This window comes from Neltuma alba, unplaced genomic scaffold, assembly GCF_004799145.2.
Source record: "Neltuma alba isolate B1F8T4 unplaced genomic scaffold, ASM479914v2 tig00013325_pilon, whole genome shotgun sequence".
Taxonomy (NCBI): Eukaryota; Viridiplantae; Streptophyta; class Magnoliopsida; order Fabales; family Fabaceae; genus Neltuma; species Neltuma alba.
In genome coordinates this window covers 194550-205063 of record NW_021637599.1, presented here as the reverse complement: position 1 = coordinate 205063, position 10514 = coordinate 194550, and the positions used below count along the sequence as shown (strand labels likewise).

General features: G+C 32.6%; 1 pseudogene; it reads left to right on the top strand.

Annotated features, from left to right (window-relative positions):
- The first annotated feature begins 6227 nt into the window (after positions 1-6227).
- Positions 6228-9406, top strand: LOC114736294 (beta-glucuronosyltransferase GlcAT14A-like; annotated as a pseudogene).
- Positions 9407-10514: the final 1108 nt, after the last annotated feature.

Sequence of the window (10514 nt, the reverse complement as noted above, 5' to 3'; positions counted from 1 at the left end):
TAGTCGCTGCTGAGGTTGTAAATCGTAATGACAGAGCAATGTGAATCTGGAATATGAGGGGCAGTAATGTCATTTTACAAAACGAAAATATTACTCTGAGGTCCCTTGGGACCTGTCAGTGATTTTGACATTTCGTGGGACCTAGAATAATAAATTGTCTTCTTAGTGATTTCCCACAAAAAAAAGCCCAAATGCCTTATTGCCTACTCCCTCGCATTCTCTTTCCCACAGAAACCTGAACAAACGATACCTCATAGTTAAAAGATTGAATTTCACAAAAAAAAAAAGCAAAAATATTTTATTAGTTCAATCAAGGGGGTGTTTGGCAAACCAAAACCTAGGTTTCAGAAGCACTTTTCTGTAAAACGAGATAACCTCCTCCACATATTTACTTCGTAATCCGTAAAAGCACTTCTGACACCATGGTTTGGTTTCTATCCAAACACCCCCCAAGATTGCCTGCCTACTGGTTTTAGCAAAATCGTGACGGAGGTGTAAATTCGAATCATAAGCTTGAACAATAAATTTGTAAAAACTTACTAGTTTATGTTTATCAATAAATAATCATGATAAACAGTTAAAATAAAAAACCACAACAATTTAATTTAAATATATTTCAAATTTAAAGTACTGATTTTTTTTAACATAAAGCAGTATATTAATAAAGAAATGTAAAATGTTCAAAAACCCTTAAAGTCAAGAGAAAACTCATAAGAAAAATATTCATAATTTATCATGCTCGATAAAATTTTTTTGATGAAATTCAGAGTTTGTGTTAGCATTAGTTTGTACTTATTATTATTATTATTATTTTTTGGATTGAGTGTTCTCATACATTCTCTAATTTAAGTTCAGTCAAGTAAATACTTGGCTCATGCAACTCATAAATTTCAATAAACTCAAAAAGCCAACTCACGAGCGAATTCAATCAAATTTATAATTAGCTGTTCACATAACATTATAAACTAAAAACATAAAAATACTAAATCTGGATACTGTTTGTTATAAGGGAATTGGAGGGGAGAAAGAGAAAAATTAAATTTCTAATAAGCTCTATTTAAAAAAGTGAAAAAGTGAGGTTTTAAAATTTTAATAAAAATTAATTAAACAATTTTTAATTCAACTTTTTAATTTTTTAAATTAAGTTTATTTAAAATTTTCTCGTTTTCTTTCTTTGTGTTAATTTCTCTCTTACCAAAGTCAACTTACAAAGTTGGCAGCAAGAGCGGATTCAAATACTGAAAATTATTTTGGTAAATCCAGGAATCATGAGTTTAGATTCTGGACCATCTTAGCATGACGAGTCATCGTTGACTCCGTGGGTAGCGCCACAGCATGTGAGAGAAAGCGTAATTGATTGATCAGGCCAGACATGCGCGATAAGTACGGATCCATGACCCGGCTCCTTATTCCATATTTAATCTTGTTCTCTGAAAAGACGCAAATTACATTGGCATTAAATATTTAGTAGCCTTACAGTGAGTAATTAATTATTTTGATTAGATTAAAAATATCAGTTAATTAATAAATATAATATAAATATATTATTTTTAATTTTTTTGTCATATTTGATTATTATTGAAAAAAATATCAGTAGAATTAATTTAATAAAAATTGTTAAATATATAGAATATGTCTTATATATATATATATAACTAATATTAATTTTAAAATCGCTGCCGTAAATTCTTACTTTTTTGAAGTAGTCTGCCTTAAGTCACACGAAATTCATATCAATTATTTACAGCAGCATGTCGAATTTCAATAACCGAATGAATAAAGACTTCAAACGTCTACTAAAAAGACGCAATTTGCATGCGGATTTAATTATTTTAATTTCTTACTTTTCTAGTTTGAAGTAATTAAAGTCATTAAACATTTTATCTTTATCATCAGCCGCATATTGTTTTTCAAATAATTAAATACAGATTTTAAACGCCTTCCAAAGGAAAAGACGCGAATCACGTGTTCACTTAATTTTATATTTATTTTGCCAGCCATTTAATTTTATATTCTTACTTTTTCAGCTTGAAGTGATTTACAAATCTATGACACACGTGAAATTCTTATCATTATAATAAACCGAATATTCTTTTCAGAAAAATAAATATTGGATTCTAAATAATTATAAAAAACCTTAAATAAATACATGATAAAAATATTTAAATATTAACATATTGTTGCTGAGTCTCTTGAAAAAGACCTTTAATCATTTAAAGGTTTGTTGAAAATTAATGTGAGGTACATGCGGAAGCATTTAAGAAGGGACCCACATGGATTTATTATTTTGCATACTTTAGGCCAAAATGTACTCGCTGAATAAATGAACGTGTTAGGCCAACAAAAAGATACGTTCATTTTTTTTTTTGGCAAAAATATATGAAAGTGTATTTTTTTTTTTAAACAACGTGAGTTTAATTTGAATGTGAAAAAATTATTAGTGTCTCTTAATTGTGAAGAAAATTTCTTATTTCAGGAGTTAAAGATAAGCGAAACACGAAGGCCTATATGATGGGAAAATCAACAAATATGTCGTTTCTATAATTTAACATGACCCAATAAATCTTTGATTTTTCATGATTATTTTCCTTGTATTAAAATTTCGGTAATAATTTTTTTTGTAAAAGTCATGCTTGAACTTTAATTTCGTTTATATATATACATATGCAAATCATTTGACTATCCTTAATTTTCTGTCATAATTGAAAGTCCCATAACCGCCCTTAGCTTCATACTCAGAAAATTCCCTTCTTTTGATTAACTATTAATTGATTTAATACCGTGTATTGTAATCCGGATGATTGACTTTGACCAGGAATTAGAGTAAGTATTACTTAAAGTTACAAATGAATTATTGTAGCTTAGATAACTTTATTATTTATGTAGTTTATTAAATGCTTGTTTTGATTGATCCCAGATTAATTGGGATAAAAAATGTAAACATGAAAATTAACTTTGTGCGCACTTTTGTTTTTGTTTTTGTTTATTAGTTTTTCTCTTAATCACGTAACTATGTTATGGTAAAAGAACTAATTTTAAGGTTGGCCAAAACAAAAGAACTAATTTTAAGAAGAAGGTCAAAATTAGCGTGAATAGAGTTAGGTCTGAATTATACATGTGCCAAACTTCGTTAATATGTTTGAACTTTTTATTTAATACTACCTCGGTCCTAATATAAGACCCTATTTGACTTTATTTTGATCTAAATATAAGACTCCAATTCACTTTGTCTTTCATATTTATGTTTTGCCAAAGTAACCATTCTAATAATGATAATTCTAATCAATACACTTGATTAACAAAGATATTTAAGGGACAACACCTATTTAATACAAATAACTAACTCTATTTACTTCCTTAATCTCCTCAAATAATCAACTGGCTCTTATAATTAGGACCAGAGGTAGTATCAACGATGGGACAAATATTTTACAGGCACTTGATTAGACTGGGCAGGGGCATTTTCAAACTGCTGTGTTTTCATGATTAGTCAAATTAATCACCCTGGGGAAAGATATTTTCTTCTCAATCAAACCTTAATCTTAATTAGTCTGAATTTATCTGCCAGGGATTCAAACTTGCACAGCAGCCTAATCTCTTGGGGAAAAAAAAAACTTAAAATTGACGCTTTTGGCCACATCCTCTGCACCCGAAGTCGAAAGATTCCGCTAAGTTTAATCTTTTATTTTTAATAAAAAGTAAAAACAATATATTTATTTATGACTATAAATTAACGTCTTATATTAAAACTTGAGTCAGTATTTAAAATATCTCCACCTCATAATCAAAATCTCTTATTAAAAAAATTAACTCACGCCAAATTAGCACGTTCGTTTTTTAAATAACAATAATGATTCCGTAAATTTAGATTCTTTTACCTGTACATAAAAAAATCCACGAAGACCGAGTTGGCTTATACAGCGGATGACAATTAATTATGTAAAACTCAATATTCGGTTAATAGAAGCTCTTTGTTTGTATTAAAGATTACAGAAATAAGGTCTTTGTTTGATCACTTTAATCTTAAAGATTATAGAAAGTGGAGATCTAATTTACTAGCACGTGGTTAAAAAGATAATTACTGCTATAAGCTTAGGCAAAGGGAGAAATTAGAATTAGAAGTTCATTTAAAAAACATTATTTTATGTATGGAGCGAAGGAGTTACTACTACTTTAATCCCTAAATAAGTGGGTGGATATGCAAAAAGAAAAGAACTCCATTTCTCACATAATGTGAGATGCTTTTTAAGAAAAATACCGAAAGGTTACCAAAAAATTAGGATAAAGCAAAGCATATGTTATTTTTTAGTTACATTAAACTTTCTGATTTTATTTATGATGTATTTAGTATTCCAATGTTATTTTTTTGATTGATTTATAGTGCATTTAGTATTTTAAAGTTATGAATAAAATTAAGATGGCGTATACAACGTGACAATAGTATTTGATGTGCTAAAGTGTATTAAGAAAATAATATCATGATGTTAAATTTTACTTGATCTACAAAATTATGATGCACATACTAACCAAGAGCATTATCACCCTCACAGCCATGCAACTAATGATGAAGCATAAAAAAAGGTAGCATCTTTATATAAAAAATGAATTTTTTAAAATAATTTTCAGTAAGTTTAGTGGACTTTGACACCAACTTTAGCCCCTTTAAAATCATTTTAATATATACTTTATAAAAAAATTTACTTTTTGTCATATGTACTTTAAACAAATTAATTTTTGCCGCAAAACACAAAATTCTATTATATTATTTTAAATTCTTAAATTTTAAAATAGTCTTAATTATTATCTAGGAATTGACTACACAAATAATAATACAATTTTTTTTGGTAATTCCTATTTAAAATTTTAAAATTTTAAGGGAAAAATTAGTAAAATATCTGGTTGAAATTTCAACTAGTCAAAAGGACCTGAATTTGAACAAGTACAAGTATGATTTGTGTGTGCAATATATCATTTATGATGTGTAATAATGATCAATATGAAAGTTATTTACATACAACGAAAGATATGTTATACTCACGAATTATAATTGTACTTGTTCAAATTCATTCAGGTCTTTTTAACTAATTAAAATTTTAAATAGAGATTTTTACCTATTTTTTAATTTAAAAAGTATTTTAAAGGTTTTTTCAGATTCATTCACTTTTAGGAAATACCATGGAGTATTTCAACATCTTGCTTGACACTTCGACGCCTGCTATTCATTGACTCAACCTGACATAAAGGGGTCCCTATTCTGAACTCTGAATAGGGCTGTATTTAACAGCACCATCTCTCTCGGAAGCCGAAAAGAAAAACAAGAAAATCACACAACACAACAAAATTTGTCGGTTAAAGGCCACAGTTAATTTTTGCTTATATATAGTTCCCGTCTTCCCAGCTGATTCTCTCAGTGACAGAAACGCCTTTAAACTCATGTTTTAGATTCAGGCTTCTTTCTGTCAAACTAAAATACTTCGCTCTTACACCTACCAACGTTCTTCTTGTGTTCTTGTGAAAAAGATACCCTTTTTGGCCCTCTCAGCGAGTCTATCTCTGAATCGAGCTTTTCCTGATACTTATATAATCATCCTTGATCCTGAACCCCGACGGCTGCAACTTTGGTCTGCTTCAGAAACTGGTTTGCTCTGTGTTTTATCGATTATTTCTTGCATATTTCAGCTTGTGTTTTAATGTTTCTGCTGTGCTTACTAAATGGGTTGTCAGAAAATTTATTTTTATTTTTTAATGGGTATTGTCCTGTTTCTTCTGATGATCCTTTTCCTGGGCTCACCAGAAACTCCTTCCCTCTCTCGCTCTCTCCAGTTATACTGGAAATTAGAAATACTGTTGGCTATAGAATTCTGTAATCCGGTGTCTGTGCTGAAACCTGCGAAATCTATCGCCAGGATATGATGGCATTTATGCTAGGAAGAAAAATTTAGGAACCATTTAATTAATTTACTGCTGGTTCATTCTTCTTTCATAGTTGACGATGACGATAATATTTATGCTCGAGGCTTTGTCCTGATTATTGGCAATGCGTGTGGTTAGGCACGTCTTAATTTCCTACATCGCTGCCTGTCATTTTTCTAATTAGACCATGATTTATGTGTTGAGTCTGATATTTGACTTTGATTTAACAGAGACTATTCGAAGGCACAACTTCATTTCAGCTATTAATGGTGTATTCGAGGGTGAGAGATGAATGAGAATTTTCAGCAATGGGCATGGAGAACAAATGGCTATTTCCTCTCTTCTTGAGCTCTGCATATTTATATATCTCCTAGCTGCTTCTTCTAAAACCGGCTTTGTCTCTTCAATAAGCTCAATCAATTCATTCTTCGTCTCATCTCTTACGGTCGCAAACCAGACATCATCCTCAGTTTTTGTGGAGACTAAGATTTCTCCTCCTCTATCTCCTTCTGGACCTGCGATTCCTCGTTTTGCCTATTTGATCTCTGGTTCAAAGGGTGATTTGGATAAGCTTTGGAGGACCCTTTTCGCTCTCTACCACCCTCGGAACTACTATGTTGTTCATCTCGACCTTGAATCGCCATTGGAGGAAAGGTTGGAGCTTGCTTCTAGAATTGAAAAGCAACCTCTGTTTGCTAAAACTGGAAATGTTTTTATGATAAAAAAGGCTAATATGGTCACTTATAGAGGACCAACCATGGTATCTAACACCCTTCATGCTTGTGCCATTCATCTTAAGCGAAATAAAGATTGGGATTGGTTTATTAATCTCAGTGCTTCAGACTATCCTCTTGTGACCCAAGATGGTTAGCTTCTCATCTTGTGCTTGTTTTAATATTTAGTCTATATAAAGACCAATCCTTGGATGATATAGCGTTTAGATTTATTCATCTTCGTGATTTTGTATCTGCATCAGATCAAATTGCATATTTGCCATTCAGTTTCTTTGTTTAGTCTGTCTGTTCTGTTTCTAACCCTCTTGTTTCAAATTGTTCAGATCTTCTGCACACTTTCTGGAGTTTAGACAGAAATCTTAACTTCATTGAGCACATGAGTCAGTTGGGATGGAAGTTGTAAGCCCCGTTCTCCTGTGTTGCTTCTGCTTCCTGAAACAGACAAGTTTTGATTTGTTTATACTGTTGATTGAACCATGATTTGCAGTGACAAAAGAGCAAAGCCTTTAATGATAGACCCAGGGCTTTACATGGCAAACAAATCTGATATATTTTGGGTTACTCCTGGAAGAACTTTGCCTACTGCGTTTAAACTATTCACTGGTTAGCTTTCCCCTTCAACTCCTTCATCTGCTTGTCCATACAGTGATTGATCTTTGGGTTTGCTTGATTTTCAAAAGGTTCACTTCTGCTAATTTCGAAATGGTACGTCTAAGAGAATCTAAGCCACTGGATTCTGCGGATGCTCCCATTTTTTCATGTTTCAAAAGACCGCTTTCATGCATTCTTTATACTTTAGATAACTTCTGTAAGTCTCTTTTGTATGAGCAGATGGAACTCTAATAGGCCTTTCTTTTTTGTCTGGGATGGACAACGAAACTATAGATGAAAAAAATGAGAGAATACACAACAACTATCCATAAGCTAATGCTAACCACCTTTCATCATCCAACATCTCCTTGCAACAAGGCAGTGAATGATCAATGGAGCAAAAATCATCTACATTATCATGTCCCATGCCAGCCTCTCTGTAGATAAAAGTAATTGAAATATTTCAGTTCCTAGTCCATAGCATCCTACTTTGTTCAATCAGATCTTGTTAAGGATGCTCTGCTGTCTTATGTCTTGTAACCAAGTTGAAATCTTCTGCATAACTAGTGAAAACATGGACCTCTTCTTCAGCCCTTCTCCCCCAACATAGTGCAAGACCCCTTATCACTCCTTAAAGTTCGTTAGTTTCAGAGGGCTAGCGGCCTGAACTGCGGCAAGTACTCAGTACATCCCTGCTTACTGAACCATCAATGTCTTGTCTATGTTCTCCCCTGTTTGGTGAACACCGTCGACCAAGAATTTTCCCTTTAGGAACTTTTAAGCATAAATGAGTTTTCAGCAACGGTCATATCTGTACAGGCTCTGTGAAAACTATCATTAACATAATGATTTCTGTTGTTATTTTCAATTGAGAACATCTTTTAAAATCTTGCTTTTCAAAGGTCCCAGCAAACATAAGTAATGAGGGTTCCTTGGTACCTTCGTGGTGTTATCCTTTTGATCTGCCTTCTTGAAGTTCCATATCCACTCAACCCCATTTAGATTCTTGAAACTGTCCCATTTTTCTAGTAATGAATATCCTTCCATTTCTGTGTTGCATGGCAGTAGTCTCTTGGGAGATGCAATCTAATAGGTTTTCTAAATCAGCTACAAAGCAGTTTCAAATGGTAATTATTCTATTGGTGTCCCATTCACGTTAAGATGGATCTCACCGAGAATCTTCCTATCATGCTTCTATGCATATTGGATCTCTTCCCCCACCCCCGCTCTATATATATGTGTTTGCCGACAAATCTCTATTTTGGTCGGTTTATTTATTCAGTATGTCGTGTATAAACATATAAGCATGTCAAGGATGTAATGATAAGACATCACTGGCCAAGTAAAAGTTGATTTTCTTATTACAGACTGAACCATACTATGTATGAGTGATTCTCAATCTGTTATCTGGTTTGCAAGGTGTGTTTGACGAAATCAGATTAGCTTAAATTGCAGGATCAGCATGGATGGTTCTGTCACGTTCATTTGTGGAATACGTTGTATGGGGTTGGGACAACTTGCCTAGGACACTTCTAATGTACTACACAAACTTTGTGTCTTCCCCAGAAGGCTATTTTCAGACGGTCATCTGCAACGTCCCTGAATTTGCAAAAACCGCAGTGAACAGTGACTTGCACTTTATTTCATGGGACAACCCCCCAAGACAACACCCGCGTGTCCTTAACATTAACGACACAAGAAATATAATAGCAAGCAATGCTCCTTTTGCTAGGAAGTTTAAGCAAGACGATGCTGCATTGGATTTGATTGATAAGGATTTGCTGCACAGGGAAGCAGGAATGTTCACACCTGGTGGTTGGTGCTCTGGGAAACCTGCATGCTCTGAGGTCGGCAACCTTAACGAAATCAAACCTGGTCCTGGAGCTTTGAGGCTTAGAAGCCTTGTGGGGAGGTTGGTATTGAGGGCTAGAGTCGGTGTGAATCAGTGTAAATAGGACTCCATTCATGGAAGGAAAAAAGCAGAGAGATGGAATTTCTGATGTTGTTGTTCATGGCCGCATGTCGTTCCAGCAGATTGCTATGATGTTGGAGTGGCAACTTGCGACTGTAACCCAATTCTTTAGGACATTATTCAGTCTCATAGGTAATTTTTTTTTTTTTTAACTTCTAATATAAGGGAGATTAAGTTCTCTTAAAAATAACTGAGTATTGACGTATATCTTATTGCTATGAGATGCTGTTGTTCGTAATCAAAATTTTCTTCTCTCTTTCTTTTTTAATATCCTTTTTTTTTTTTACGGCGGGGCCGAAGCCAACCCGTTGGGTTGGGGTTGAATCTCAAGCCTAGCGATACAAAACCCTTGTTTGGGTCGAATAGTAACACAACCTAAGAACACTCAAAACATGTATGAATTTAATCGAGGTGGATTTACCAACAAGTGTTGGTTTAATATTACATAATGCCTTCGATTTTTAGGGCGGTATGTATAGAAAAAAAATTGTTGGGAAGGTTCCTATTACGATACCTGACAGTACCTTGAGAGATTAGTTTTTTAATATTAAAGTGGGAGGATATCTTGGGCAATCAAAAAAAAAATCAAGATGGATTTGATTTTGGTTAATGAATATTTATACGAGTAAGCTTTTTAAAAAATATTCTCAAAAAGATTTGAACGATTTAATTGTATTTGCATTCTTACAAAGTGCATCTAAATCTGTGTTCGACCACTTGAACCCTCCGAATATCGTTTTTTTTTTTGTTTGGGGGAAAAAAACAATCAATTGCGCCAAAATTAGACAAATTGCGTCAAATTCTGATCAGTGTGATTAATAGGTAGAATGACATAAAATAAAGTAAGTTTAGTAAAGATAAACAATTGGGAGAGTTTGGCATACTGAAAAAAAGCACTTAAAAAACGTGCTTTCGGAAGAAATTGTCTTAAAAGTATTTTTTAAAAATATAAAAATACGAATTAATAATTCATGAAAGAACACTCGATTAATTCATTGGGTGTCAAAATAAGTGACGAACAAGTACCAAAATCTTCTCTCTGGGTATTAAAAAAATAGGGAAAATTTTATGTAATTTCAAGAAAGGAATATAATTATAAAATTTTTTACTAACACTAGTTCTAATGGCAAAAAAAACGACAAGCATTTTTAATAGAGGAAATGAACAAAAAAGTTTATGCTCCTCATTTATTATTAAATTTTTTTAGTAACTAGGATATTCTTTTGAAAAAATCCAAAAAAAATACTTCTAAAATTTCAAAATTCCAAATCACAAATGACTACAAAAATGTGTTGTCATTTGTT